The 14389-nt window shown below is 42.2% G+C and overlaps 1 protein-coding gene across 3 annotated transcripts in view; it reads right to left on the bottom strand.

Moving 5' to 3' along the window:
* LOC115158221 (voltage-dependent calcium channel beta subunit-associated regulatory protein-like) overlaps positions 1-12810 on the bottom strand; it is a 55291-nt gene extending 42481 nt beyond the window's left edge. For 2 of the 3 annotated variants that reach the window (XM_029706897.1, XM_029706899.1), the window contains exons 1-2: positions 12731-12810; positions 5164-5335 (exon numbers count right to left, since the gene is read on the bottom strand). The gene's annotated coding sequence lies outside the window, so the exon portion shown is untranslated. The remainder of the gene's footprint in view (positions 1-5163; positions 5336-12730) is intronic. The other variant, XM_029706898.1, reaches the window with a different exon arrangement.
* Between the last annotated feature and the right edge of the window lie 1579 nt (positions 12811-14389).

The raw sequence follows: 14389 nt of genomic DNA, 5'->3' as shown, positions 1-14389 counted from the left end.
TGTAACAACACCTGTACAGGATCGGTACATCCAAACATCACACCTGCGGGACAGGTACAGGATGGAAACAACAACTGCCCAAGTTACACCAGGAACGCACAATCCCTCCATCAGTGCTCAGACTGCCCGCAATAGGCTGAGAGAGGCTGGACTGAGGGCTTGTAGGCTTGTTGCAGGTCCTCACCAGATATCGCCGGCAACACCGTCGCCTATGGGCACAAACCCACTGTCACTGGACCAGACAGGACTGCCAAGAAGTGCTCTTCACTGACAAGTTGCTGTTTTGTCTCACCAGGGGTGATGGTCGGATTCCCGTTTGTCAAAGGAATGAGCATTACACCGAGGCCTATACTCTGGAGTGGGATCGAGTTGGAGATTGAGGGTCCGTCATGATCTGGGGCGGTGTGTCACAGCATCATCGGACTGAGCTTGTCGTCATTGCAGGCAATCAACACTGAGTTACAGGGAAGACATCCTCCTCCCTCACGTGGTACCCTTCCTGCAGGCTCATCCTGACATGACCCTCCAGCATGACAATGCCACCAGCCATACGGCTCGATCTGTGCGTGATTTCCTGCAAGACAGGAATGTCAGTGTTCTGCCATGGCCAGCGAAGAGCCCGGATCTCAATTCCATTGAGCACCTCTGGGACCTGTTGGATTGGAGGGTGAGGGCTAGGGCCATTCCCCCCATAAATGTCTGAACTTGCAGGTGCCTTGGTGGAAGGGTGGGGTAACATGTCACAGTGAGGAACGGGCAAATCTGGTGCAGTCCATGAGGAGGAGATGCACTGCAGTACTTAATGCAGCTGGTGGCCACACCAGATACTGACTTACTTTTGGACCTCCCCTTTGAATAACGTGTCCCTGAACAATCTGTTAGTCACAGATCTGTGGAACTTGTTCAGTTTATGTCTCAGTTGTTGAATCTTATGCTCATACAAATATTTACACATGTTAAGTTTGCTGAAAATAAACACAGCTGACAGTGAGAGGATGTTTCTTTTTTTGCTGAGTTTATTTTACACCTAGGGTTACTATACATAACTTTAACCCATTTTTTAAGAGATTCTCCAAAATTGAAATATTCTAGGCATTTATATATAAACTCCAGTCGTACTTTATCAAATTATATTGTTTCCAGTACTTGTCTTATCTCCAATGTATCGTCCATGAAAAAAACCTGTCTGATTAGGATGAATATCTGACAATACCTTTATAAATTCTATGCGCCAAGTATTTAGCTAGAGTTTTTGCATCACAACACTGACGTGTAAGAGGCCTCCAATTTTTCAAATGGATTGGATCTTTACACACACACACACACACACACACACAACTTGGATCCTGTTTCAGTAATAATGAAATCAGATCTTGTTGCGTGTCCAATAACCACTCCTATATAAAACATGCTAATAATGGTCCTCTGAGTATATATTAAAAAGAGTTTGGTATACTTCCACTGGTATGCAAGCCAGCACAGGAGTTTTCCCAGCCTTAAAGGCTTTAATTGCATCAAGAGGTTCCTCTGTAATTTGGCCTTCACATGAGTCTCTGTACAGATGTTAATTTCACATTAATAATAGGGGAAAAAAGTCCATATATTTAGTTTTGGTTAGTGGAGACTGAAACGAAAACATATTATAGTACTTTACTTCCTCTTTCAAAATATAATTTGGTAAATTATGTGTGACATCATTTGTAACAAGTTTCAATGCATTTTGTTTGGTAGCATTTCTATGTTAGAGATGGGAAAAATGCACCAAATTCTTTTTCACATATTCCATCCAGTTAGCTTTAAAAAACACTGGCTCTTTAAGTTCCTCCATTTCTTTTTGTTTTTCCTCTAACTTATTCTGTGCCTCTATTGCGATCTAACAGTACTGTTAGTCCTTCAATTTCCTTTGTTAATATGGACTCTTTTGATCTAAATGTATTTTGTTTTATAGATCAGTACTGAATTGCATGGCCTTTAAAGGCCCATTTAAAAAGTGTCCCATACAATAATGGGATCTGCTGTACCTATGTTATGTCTGAAAAAGTCAGTTATAAAGTCTTCTGTCCTAGTTATAAACAAGTCATCATCCAGTAGGCTTTGATTAAATTTCCAATATCCTCACCCACGTGGAAATTCTGTAGGAGTAATATATATGCCAATTATGTGATGATCCGACCGTATTCTGTCCCCTATCAACACTAACTTTTGGTGCCGGAGAGAATGACATAAGAATGTAATCAAGATGACTAGCTTGATTAAGCCTCCGCCACGTATATCTCACTAGGTCAGAGTATTTAAGCCTCCATATATCCACCAATTCCAATATAGCCATGACATTCATGATTTCCTTAAGTGCCTGAGGGTGATAGTTTGTAGTTTGTAGTGTGATTTCCTTTCCGGTCCATAGAGGTATTGAAAACCGTATTAAAATCCCCCACCATAATAAAAAGAGTCTAGTGTTGCTTGTTGAGTTGACAAATTCTTACATTTTCAAAAGAAGCTTGGATCATTATTTGGACCGTATAGTTTAATAAGCCATATCTGTTTATTGTCCAATAACATATTTAAAATAATCCATCTACCTTGATGATCTGTTTGGACAATTTGCACATTTGGATCAAAATTACTGTTAATATCATCACCCCTTTTTAATTTCTTTGCCCATGGGAGAAATATACTTCGCCCCCCCAGTCCTTTTGCCACAAAACTTCATCTAAAATTGTTGAATGAGTTTCCTGTAAACAATAGATAATATATTCCTTCTCTTTCAGCTAGGTAAATACTGATTGTCTTTTCTTATTATCTGCAAAGCCATTACAATTATAACTGGCTATACTTATCTCACCACAGAGACAAGTTTCAATTCTATTTATCAAAATATACAGTTGAAGTCAGAAGTTCACATGAACAAGTCAATGATGCCAACCTAAGTGTTTCAACCACTCCACAAATTTCTTGCTAGCAAACTAAAGTTTTGGCAAGTCGGTTAGGACATCTACTTTGTGTATGACAAGTAATTTTTCCAATTGTTTACAGACACAGTGAAATAATCTTTCACAATTCCAGTGGGTCAGAAGTTTACATACACTAAGTTGACTGTGCCTTTAAACAGCTTGGAAAATTACAGAAAATGATGTCATGGCTTTAGAAGCTTCTGATTGGCTAATTGACATAATTTGAGTCAATTGGAGGTGTACCTGTGGATGCATTTCATGGCCTACCTTCAAGCTCAGTGCCTCTTTGCGTGACATCATGGAAAAATCAAAAGAAATTAGCCAAGACCTCAGAGAGAAAAAAAATACAAAAAAATAATTGTAGACCTCCACAAGTCTGGTTCATCCTTGGGAGCAATTTCCAAATGCCTGAAGGTACCACATTCATCTGTACAAACAATAGTACACAAGTATAAACACCATGGGACCACGCAGCCGTCATACCGCTCAGGAAGGAGACGCGGTCTGTCTCCTAGAGATGAATGTACTTCGGTGCAAAAAGTGCAAAGGACCTTGTGAAGATGCTGGCGGAAACAGGTACAAAAGTATCTATATCCACAGTAAAACGAGTACTATATCGACATAACCTGAAAGGCCGCTCAGCAAGGAAGATGCCACTGATCCAAAACCGCCATAAAAAAGCCAGACTACGGTATGCAACTGCACATGGGGACAAAGATCGTACTTTTTGGAGAAATATCCTCTGGTTTGATGAAACAAAGAACTGTTTGGTCATAATGACCATCCTTATGTTTGGAGGAAAAAGGGGGGGTCTTGCAAGCCGAAGAACACCATCCCAACCGTGAAGCACGGGGGTGGCAGCATCATGTTGTGTGGGTGCTTTGCTGCAGAAGGGACTGGTGCACTTCACAAAATAGATGGCATCATGAGGCAGGAAAGAAATTTGCATATATTGAAGCAACATCAGTCAGGAAGTTAAAGCTTGGTCACAAATGGGTCTCCCAAATGGACAGTGACCCCAAGCATACTTCCAAAGTTGTAGCAAAATGGCTTAAGGACAACAAAGTCAAGTTATTGGAGTGGCCATCACAAAGCCCTGACCTCAATCCTGTAGAAAATTTGTGGGCATAACTGAAAAAGCGTGTGCGACCAAGGAGGTCTACAAACCTGACTCAGTTACACCAGCTCTGTTAGGAGGAATGGGCCAAAATTCATTCAACTTATTGTGCGAAGCTTGTGGAAGGCTACCTGAAACGTTTGACCCAAGTTAAACAATTTAAAGGCAATGCTACAAAATACTAATTGAGTGTATGTAAACTTCTGACCCACTGGGAATGTGATGAAAGAAATAAATCAATCTCTACTATTATTCTGACATTTCACATTCTTAAAATAAAAGTGGTGATCCTAACTGACCTAAGACAGGGATTTTTTTACTAGGCTTAAATGTCAGGAATTGTGAAAAACTGAGTTTAAATGTATTTGGCTAAGGTGTATGTAAACTTCCGACTTCAACTATATATATATATATATATATATATATATATATATATATATATATATATATATATATATATATATATATATATATATATATATATATATAAATAACTTGCAATGTACACTCACTGTTCTCACAACATAATGAAACATTTTGGGAACTTTAAAATAACATAAAATGTGTGCCATTATCATTTTCAACCCTAATACCATCATTGTATAATCGTCAACACAACTGGACAGTTTAAAATATAATAAAAATTTAAAAATTTAAAAAAATGTATTATGGACAAATGTGTCATTACAACTTTTAGGGGAAATGATCTTACACCTTTCGGTTTGCTGGGATGACTCCAAGTCAACATCTCCAGACATGAAAGACTGGCAAGAAGCAGAACCAAAACTAGCGTGTGTCTGCCGAATTGCGAAAGAGTCACCAGCCAGGCAGCCTAGCTTCAACGCGTAAATAATCCTTCCATCCTCCCACCTCAGCCCCCTCTTCATCAAATAGAGGCTCTGCCATCACATTGCTAAGAGACATTGCTGAGGCCCAATGCATTCCCTCATAGCCATTCATTCTGCTGCAGTGTTCCGTCCACACTGCGCACGCACACACACAGCAGGGGAGAAGCAGCATGGCAGCAGCACCTATTCTTCCTCCCCCAGCACCGCTGCCTTTGCTACAGGGGAGATGCCTGTCGGAGTGTCTTACCCTGATGGAGGGCTGTGTGCAGCAGCTCTGGATGTGGGTCTCTCCCTTCTCAGCTCCTCCTCAGCTTCCTTGCTGCATGCTCAGCCTGCCTCTGCCCACCCACCTGGCTGGCCAGCCTCCTCAGGGCTGTAGTATCCTCTCAGCATAGGCTTGCCTGGGCTCTGACCAGCAGCTTAGGAAGCAACAAGGCACCGGCAAATCATATACACTGCCGCTAGCAAAACAATATGTTGCATTCTAATTTGATTTATTTTAAGTCATGGAAACAGACATTTCCCAATGTGTTACTTGTTGTGTATTAGGGTTGTATCATTTGCACCTCCATACTTAAGGTAGTTGTATAGGCAGAGCATCATGGGTAATATGTGTTGAGATGAGCACGTTCAAGATAAATGTTTGAACTGATACCGGTCTCGTCATTATTGACTTGTTATAAAGATGTGGTTATGAAACCCACGAGACATAAAATATTGACGATGAGTAAGTCTGAACCTACAGAAACTATTCTGTCCAGAAGAGGTCAGTTTTTAGAAGTTTAAACATATTTTCCTTGGTACAGTCTAGGCTAATGTTAGCTCAGTGTATTGCTAGCAGAGGCAAGTGCATAGTCGAGCTAGCTAAGCGGGAGTTAGCGTCGCCATGGACGGCAGAAAACAGATTTGAGAAGGACGTTGGAGCGGGAAAACAACGTGATTTAAAAAAAAGGGAGGACATTTAGTTCAACTGTGAAGACTAACTTGAAAAATGAGCGAATTTTGAGTAAACATCAGTAAGTGAAGTGAATGAAGAACACTAAATATTGCCATGGCAAAAGAAAACTATTGAAGTGAGTGACAATCAGGAGCCTATTGAGAAGTGAAAAATGTCTGGAATGGTTGGAAATATTGGACAGTTTGCTGAAAGTATTGAGCAGTGGAGCTCATATACAGAACAGTTTGAATATTTTGTTGATGCAAATAAAATTGATCAGGACAAAAATTGGGCCTACAGTCAATTTACTTCGCAGCCTGCTACAGCCAGGTACTTTTCATCAAATCCTCTAGTTGTTGCTCAAAGGTCTAGGTGCCACAGAAGAAATCAGAAAGTAGGAGAATCAGTGACAATGTTTGCTGCGGCATAAAAAAAGTATTATTATCAGAGTACTGTGAGTTTAATGATGTTCTAAATGACACCAACAGAGACCGACTAGTATGTGGGCTACGGAGCGAAACTACACAAAAGAGACTATTGACTGAAAGTAATCTGATTTTGGCAAAGGCAATTGAAGTCAGTGTGGCCATGGAAGAGGCTCAGCATTAGAGATCATCAGGATAAGTGCACAGTTGCAACTGAAAAGCAGAGACAGGGAAATCAAGGCACATGGTTCCACTGTGGCAAAGCAGGACATCAGGCGTCTATGTGCTCGTTTAAGTACATGGATTGCTGAGCCAGTGGTAAAAAAGGTAAAAATTAAGAATGAAAGTCACACACTAATTATGCTGCCAAATATTTAATGGGTATAGCAACCAATGTTTTGGCACACAGTGCCTTCTCACATGAAGGCACTGCGTGCCAAAACGTTGGTTTCTATACCCATTAAAATGTTTGGTGTAACAGTATAGCTTCCGTCCCTTTCCTCGCCCCAACCTGGGCTTGAACCAGGGACCCTCTGCACACAACAACTGACACCCGCGAAGCATCGTTACCCATCGCGCCACAAAAGCCACAGCCCTTGCAGAGCAAGGGGAACAACTACTTCAGGTCGCAGAGCGAGTGACCTCACCTGTTTGAAACACTATTAGCGCGCACCACCGCTAACTAACTAGCCATTTCACATCGGTTATACTGGCAGCATAATTAGTATGAAACTTTTTCTTTTCATAGATTACTCTGTTAGTCAGCACCTCCACAAACATTTTCTGGGTGTGTGTCAGCGTATGCCTTTTACTAGCCTCTGGTAAGGGCCACATTGAACAAGCCTCCAGAAACAAAAGGAGATCAGAGAAAGCGTCAGACTGAAAACAAGAGACATTCCAACGAAAGAAACAAAAGAGCAAGACAACACAGAGAGGAGGGAATCCAATGAGGAAGTCACACTGAGAAGAGAATACTTACTGTTGCTGGGGGGGGGGGGGGGTAGATGGTTGTCTCTCTTGCTAGGTGCTTGCTAGTGCGTATGGAGACACGAGATACAGCTGCTCCTGTGTCAGTCTACAAGAAGACACTGAAACACCTTCCAGTTCAGACAGCACACATTGTGTTAAAGACTTACACAGGTGAATCCGTTGCTGTGAGAGGCCACAGTTCAGTTAAACAGAAACGCTGACACTCTACATCATGGAAGGAGACTATCCATCACTACAGGGTTGTTTGCAGTTAGATCACACTGGACTGGCAAACAGTATGTACAATGACCGATGGAGACAGGCCTAGCCGCCATCTTAAAGAAACATGGAGAGGTATTTAATGGAGAGCTGTGTATCATGAAAGACATTACAGTGAAGCTCAGCATTAAGCCAGACGGCAAACCAACGTTTCTGAAAACATGACCTGTACCTTATGCTATCAGACCAAAAGTCGAGACGGACTTGGACACTTTAGTCAAGAACAAAGTACTGAAGCCGGTCAGCATGAGTGAATGGGCTACCCCCATTGTACCAGTCCTTAAGGAGGATGTAGGAATCAGGATATGTGGAGACTTCAAAGTCACAGTTAACCTGGTGTAGTCGGCTAAGCAGTATCCATTACACATAGATGACCTTTTCACAGTTTTAGCTGGGGGTCAAAAGTTCGAAATTGACCTCAGCCAAACCTACTTACAGATGGATGAAAAGTCAAAAGGTGACCGTCAAGACACACAAGGGGCTCTTCAGGTAATGTCATCTACCATTTTGAGTCACAAGTGCACCAGTGCTGTTCCAGAGGGTGACCATATATTGAGTGGATTGCCAGGAGTACACTGCTACCTGGATGACATCCTCATTACTGGAAAGGATGAGGACCATCTCCTGAACTTGGAATCTGCCTTAGGGATTGAAGGACTACGAGTTCGTAAGAACAAATGTGCATTCTTCCAATTGGTTCAATACCTCGGTCACGTCAGGCACGTGACCGAGGACTTCACAAGGCTCCAGCTAAGGTCAAGGCTATCTTGGATGCCCCAGCTCCTCAGATACTTTATCCTGAGCTTGGCAACAAAGCGGAATTCACTGCATCAGTTGCTTTGTCAAGACAAAACATGGAAATGGACAGAACAATGTGAGGAAGCATTCGTCAAAGAAAGCAAAGAAATACTCCTGAAAACTGAGTCACTGACACACTTCGACAAGTCATTGCCCATCCAACTAGCTTGAGATGCTAGTCCCTAGGTTGTGGGAGCAGTCGTCCCATATCATGCCTTCAGATAAAAAGAAGCCGACTGCTTTCACATCAGGGAAATTAAAGAAAGCAGAAATTACGCAGATGAAAGGGGAATCCCTAAGCATCATTTTTGGAGTGGGTTTCACCAGTATCTGTAAGGGAGGAAGTTCAGCTACACTCATTCTGCAAGCAGAATGCAAAGGTGGGCTTTGTTCTTGTCAGCACACACATGACTTCAAGCACTGCAAGGCAGAACTGCATTACAACAACGATTGACTCTCCAGGTTACCACTACCTGTGGTCAACCAGAGTCACATATCCTACCTCAGACAAGTGGAAAACGCACCAGTCATTTCAAAACACGTGCAGAGAAACACCAGAAATCACCCGGTGTCATCTGAAGGGATGGACATCAAAAGTAAAGCCGCAGGTGATGCTCCAGAACTGAAACCTTACCAGGAGAACTGAGCTGTTAGCAGTCTTGTTGTCTGCTGTGGGAGAGGAGTCATCATTCTGCCATCACTGAGGAAACCATTGTTGCAACAGCTACACTGTGGAATGGTTTGCATGAAATCGCAGAAAGCTACTTCTGGTGGCCTGGATGGAAGCATTGAGGAATAAGCAAAAACATGTTCCTCATGTCAGAAGGTTCACAAAGTACCTCAACTTGCATCTCTTCATCCGTGGGATTGGCCGGAGGAGGCGTGGCATCACATAAGTGTACTTCGCAGGTCCATTCAAAGACAAAACGTTTCTCATGGATGCTCATAGCAAAATGGCCAGAGGTTGCCATCATGAGGTCTACTACTGCTGAGAAGAAGCGTTTAGTCGGTTGGGAACCCCACTCCAACTCATTAGCGACGAAATGGACCGGAGCTTGTGTCCCAAGAAAATGCCACATTCCTACAGGTGAATGGTGTATAGCACATCAGGTCTGCACCGTACCCCCCCATCTACTAACCGGCTGACGGAGGTTCGTAAAGACCATGAAACATGCCTTAAAAGCCTATCAGGGTCAAGAGACACTGCATCAATGCTTGAACAGCTTCCTGCTATCCTAAAGGATCACCCCACATGCAACCACCAAAGCTGCGTCTGCATCACTACACATGGAGAGCTATGCACAAGCTTCGACTTACTCAAACCTCCGGAAATAAAGGATATAATGAGACAGCAACAGGAGAGTCAATTTAAAAGTCATGAACTAAGAGCAAAGGTCAGGGCTTTCAATCCTGGAGAAACGCTCTTAGCTAAGAACTACCTCAAAGGACCAAAGTGGGTTCCTGCTACAGTCATCTGGAAAAGGCACACAGATCAGTTACTGTTGAGTAAAGCAATGCCGACAGAAACACCATTTGGGAGTGGTCCAGAACTGTTACTGGGTGACACCCTGACCCAGCAGTCATCACCTAGGGGCTCACAGTCACATTCTCAGGACACTGACTAAGTCACACAAGCGTGTGACAAGACTGACACAGATTTCTTCTCTTTTTTCCTCCACCAGGTAAGCTAGTTGAGAACAAGTTCTCATTTACAACTGCGACCTGGCCAAGATAAAGCAAAGCAGTGCGACATAAACAATAGCGTTACACATGGAATAAACAAGTGTACTGTACAGTCAATAACACAATAGAAAAAAAGAAAGTCTATATACAGTGTGTGCAAATGGCGTAAGGAGGTAAGGCAATAAATAGGCCATAGTAGCGAAGAAACTACAATTTAGTAAATGAACACTGGAGTGATAGATGAGCAGATGGTGATGTGCAAGTAGAAATACTGGTGTGCAAAAGAGCAGAAAAGTAAATAAAAACAATATGGGGGATGAGGTAGGTAGATTGGGTGGGATATTTACAGATGGGCTATGTACAGCTGCAGCGATCGGTTAGCTGATGTTTAAAGTTAGTGAGGGAAATATATGTCTCCAGCTTCAGCGATTTTTGCAATTCGTTCCAGTCATTGGCAGCAAAGAACTTTAAGGGAAGGCGGCCAAAGTAGGTGTTGGCTTTGGGGATGACCAGTGAGATATACCTGCTGGAGCGCATGCTACGGGTGGGTGTTGTTATCATGACCAGTGAGCTGAGATAAGGCGGAGATTTACCTAGCATAGATGACCTGGAGCCAGTGGGTCTGGCGACGAATATGTAGCGAGGGCCAGCCGACTAGAGCATACAGGTCGCAGTGGTGGGTGGTATAAGGGGCGTTGGTGACAAAACAGATGGCACTGTGATAGACTGCATCCAGTTTGCTGAGTAGAGTATTGGAAGCTATTTTGTAAATGACGTCACCGAAGTCGAGGATCGGTAGGATAATCAGTTTTACGAGGGCACGTTTGGCGGTGTGAGTGAAGGAGGCTTTGTTGCGAAATAGGAAGCCAATTCTAGATTTCATTTTGGATTGGAGATGTTAAAACCTGTCATCACCCCAGTCCAAAGACATTGTTGTTGAGAGTCAGGTTGACCGCTGTTACGCTACGAGAGATTGGTGGGTACCTAGATGCTTGAACTTGTAAAACAGACTCTCTCAACAGTTAATGTAGGAGGGGAGGAGGTGTTGTGTATTAGGGTTGTGCCATTTGCACCTTCATACTTACTGTAGTTCTAGACACAGCACATCATGTGTCGTAATGAGTACTTTCTAGATAAATGGTTTAACTGATTCCTGTCTCAACATTATTTAATTATTGTAAAGATGTGGTTATGAAACCCATGGGCGTCATGCACCCCAAAAATTTGAAGGGGCACAAAAAGCTTCTGGATCCGCACTTGAGACAGCGTTTTTCACCACAACCATACAAAAAAAATGAATTTCTCACAGAAGAATGGTGTTGCATCCCTCCAATAGCATTTCAGACACTTGTAGAACCAATGCCAAGGTGCATTGAAGCTGATCTGGCTACCTGGGCGGCAGGTAGCTGAGAGGTTAAGAGTGTTGGGACAGTAACTGAAAGGTTGCTGGTTCAAATCTCTGAGCCAACTAGGGTAGAAATTTGTCTCTGTGCCCTTGAGCAACACACTTAACCCTAAATGCTCTAGGTAAGTATCTACTAAAATTTAAAACACTGTTAGTATTTTCTTTATTTTGGCAGTTACCTGTAGTTAGACAAGCCATCTAGTCTAATTTGATTGTTGGCCAGAAATGGCTTCTTGTTAATTAGTTATGAGGTTGGGAACATATCTGGGCTAGCTAAAAGCAACTTCATAAACTTGCTAGTTGGCAAGTATTATTATTATTTATTTATGTAACAGGACAAATCTGGGGGGGGGGCACATGTCCCTGTGCTCCCTATGACGCCTCTGATGAAACCCACAAAACAATCACACAAGCAAGGAAAACCTGAACTGTAACGTCACTCAAGCTGGCTTTTATAGGCAATACAATAAAGATTATAATAAGAACGCCTCAGTCAATGTATCTGTTGTATTTCCATGGTACTGTAGGATTCCTATGAATTTCCCCTCCCCATATTAAGATGCATTAGACTACTGTAACTCTCAAAGTGTGAAGCAAACCCTAGTAATGTTTACTGTAATTTAAGTAGCTTACTTTAAAACCATGTATCCAAATAAGCCACCCATCATGTATAGTTCACCACATGTCTGAATGCTGTTACATGCATCATGATGAATCATGTCTGATTTTGCAAGGTGACTGTTCAGTTGACTGCTACTGTAAGTCAGTAGGAAAACAAAATTACAGCCTTTTCTTGCTCTTTGAATCCTCTGCATTCCTCATAAACATGGCTATGGCAATAGACCTTCGAAAATACTTTGAATTAAAAATGTTGGCCTTTGTTGTAATAAAAAGCACATAACTTCTTAATGGGTTGTCTCTGTATGGATCCATATCATGCTATTTCATTTGTACAGTCCAAGACGTTGGGATGAATTTGCCGTGATCAACAGAAAGGTGTAGCGCTCGCTCCAAATAATAGCCGATTCTAGAAGAACGCGTATCAGTGCGAGCCTCATATTCCACAGTCTCTTCCATTTCGTTAAGGAGCGCCTGCTCTAGAAGCGACTATTCCAATTACATGCATTTCCTTCTATTTACTCAAATACATAATTATAGAAAAGCTTTCCTTGCACTGCCAACTGTTTCCATCCTTTCTATACGGACTATCTGCAATATCATCGATTTAGGCTGGTATTCAATGTGCAACCAATAAGCTACGGGTTGATGTTCATCACAAACATGCATGTGCAAAAAAAATAACTGAAATGCCACTCACCTAATTACAATTCAGGTGATCCATGTAAGGACACGTACAGTAGGCAGAAGCCAATAGCGCCAAACCTTCGCGGAACACTGTAATGTTGCTTTAACGGCTAAAACTATTTATGAATGAAACCCTATGCTTAAGACACACCCACCACCAGTCAGAGACGCACCACGTGACGTAAGTGATTGACGAGCAGGAGGAGGCGCGTGCTGAAGATCATCAGCATCCCTCCCTTCAATTCAAGTATTTGGGGGTGACGTTATGAATAGGCTTCTGGTGGAACATAATGAAAGTAGGTACACCTAAATTCACATTATGTTTGGAGTGAAGAATCGGTTCATGAATTAAATTGAAAAGGTATATACAGATCGACAAGATGAAAAGTGAATAGGCCTTCTGGATGATAAGGTTATGTTCTGAACATTCTTATGTAGTAGGCTACTTTTAATGTAGGCCATTTGAGCACCCATGGTGGGTAGGCCTGCTTGCAGCTCTATATTATTTACTAACATCTGGTAATACTGATCAGTAGACTATCACAATTTAACTTCTGATTTTCTTTAACAAGGCAAGTCAGTTAAAAACAAATTATTTACAATGACGGCCTACCAAAAGGCAAAAGGCCTCCTGCAGGTGCGAGGCCTGGGATTAAAAATAAAAAAATGAAATAAAAATATAAAAACACACATCACGACAAGAGACAACATAATACTACATAGAGAGACCTAAGACGAAAACATAGCATGGGAGCAACACATGACAACACAACATGGTAGCAGCACAAAACAAGGTACAGACAACATCACAAAGGGCAAGGAGGTGGAGACAACAATACATCACGCAAAGCAGCCACAACTGTCAGTAATTGTTCATGGTTGAGTCGTTAAATGAAGAGATTGAGGTAAAGCTGTCCAGTTTGAGTGCTTGTTGCAGCTCGTTCCAGTTGCTAGCTGCAGCGAACTGAAAAGACGAGCGACCCAAGGATGTGATGATTATTTCCACTGTGTAATGTTAGGGCAAAAACCAAATCGTGCACCAAGTTTGGGAAACCCTGCCTCAACCCTTACAAATGTCAACTTCAGTGGGATGACGTCCCAAGGATTCCGTTTAGACTTTTCATCCTTGATCGATCATCAGGTGTTGGCTGACCCCTCAAGGTGGTTGATGCTGATTTATAAAACCCTCTTAGGCCTCACTCCCCCCTATCTGAGATATCTACTGCAGCCGTCGTCCTTCACATACAACACCCGTTCTGCCAGTCACATTCTGTTAAAGGTCTGGGGTCCCCAGGACCGAGTTTGGGAAACGCTGGGTTAAGGTTAGGGTGAGGGTTAAGGTTAGGGTGAGGGTTAAGGGTAGGGTGAGGGTTAAGGGTAGGGTGAGGGTTAAGGTTAGCACTAAACAACAGCTGATAATTTTTTACATTCTAACAGCGCCACACTCTGGCAGTAAAGTATGAGATGTTTCACACGACCATAAATAAGCATATACTTATGCTGGTTATTTACAATAGCAGAATATACACAAAATATTATTTATTTAATTTTAAAGATCACACTGAACGACACACTGATTTCAGATGAAACACTGAATCTTTGGATTGAATGCGTCGCTTCTGGAAAATAACTACATTTCCCTTCATGCTTTGAGCACTCATAAGGAATTGTG

Source organism: Salmo trutta, chromosome 22 (genome assembly GCF_901001165.1).
Source record: "Salmo trutta chromosome 22, fSalTru1.1, whole genome shotgun sequence".
NCBI classification, from domain to species: domain Eukaryota; kingdom Metazoa; phylum Chordata; class Actinopteri; order Salmoniformes; family Salmonidae; genus Salmo; species Salmo trutta.
The sequence above is the reverse complement of the archived record's forward strand: the minus strand, read 5'-3'. Positions and strand labels throughout refer to the sequence as shown.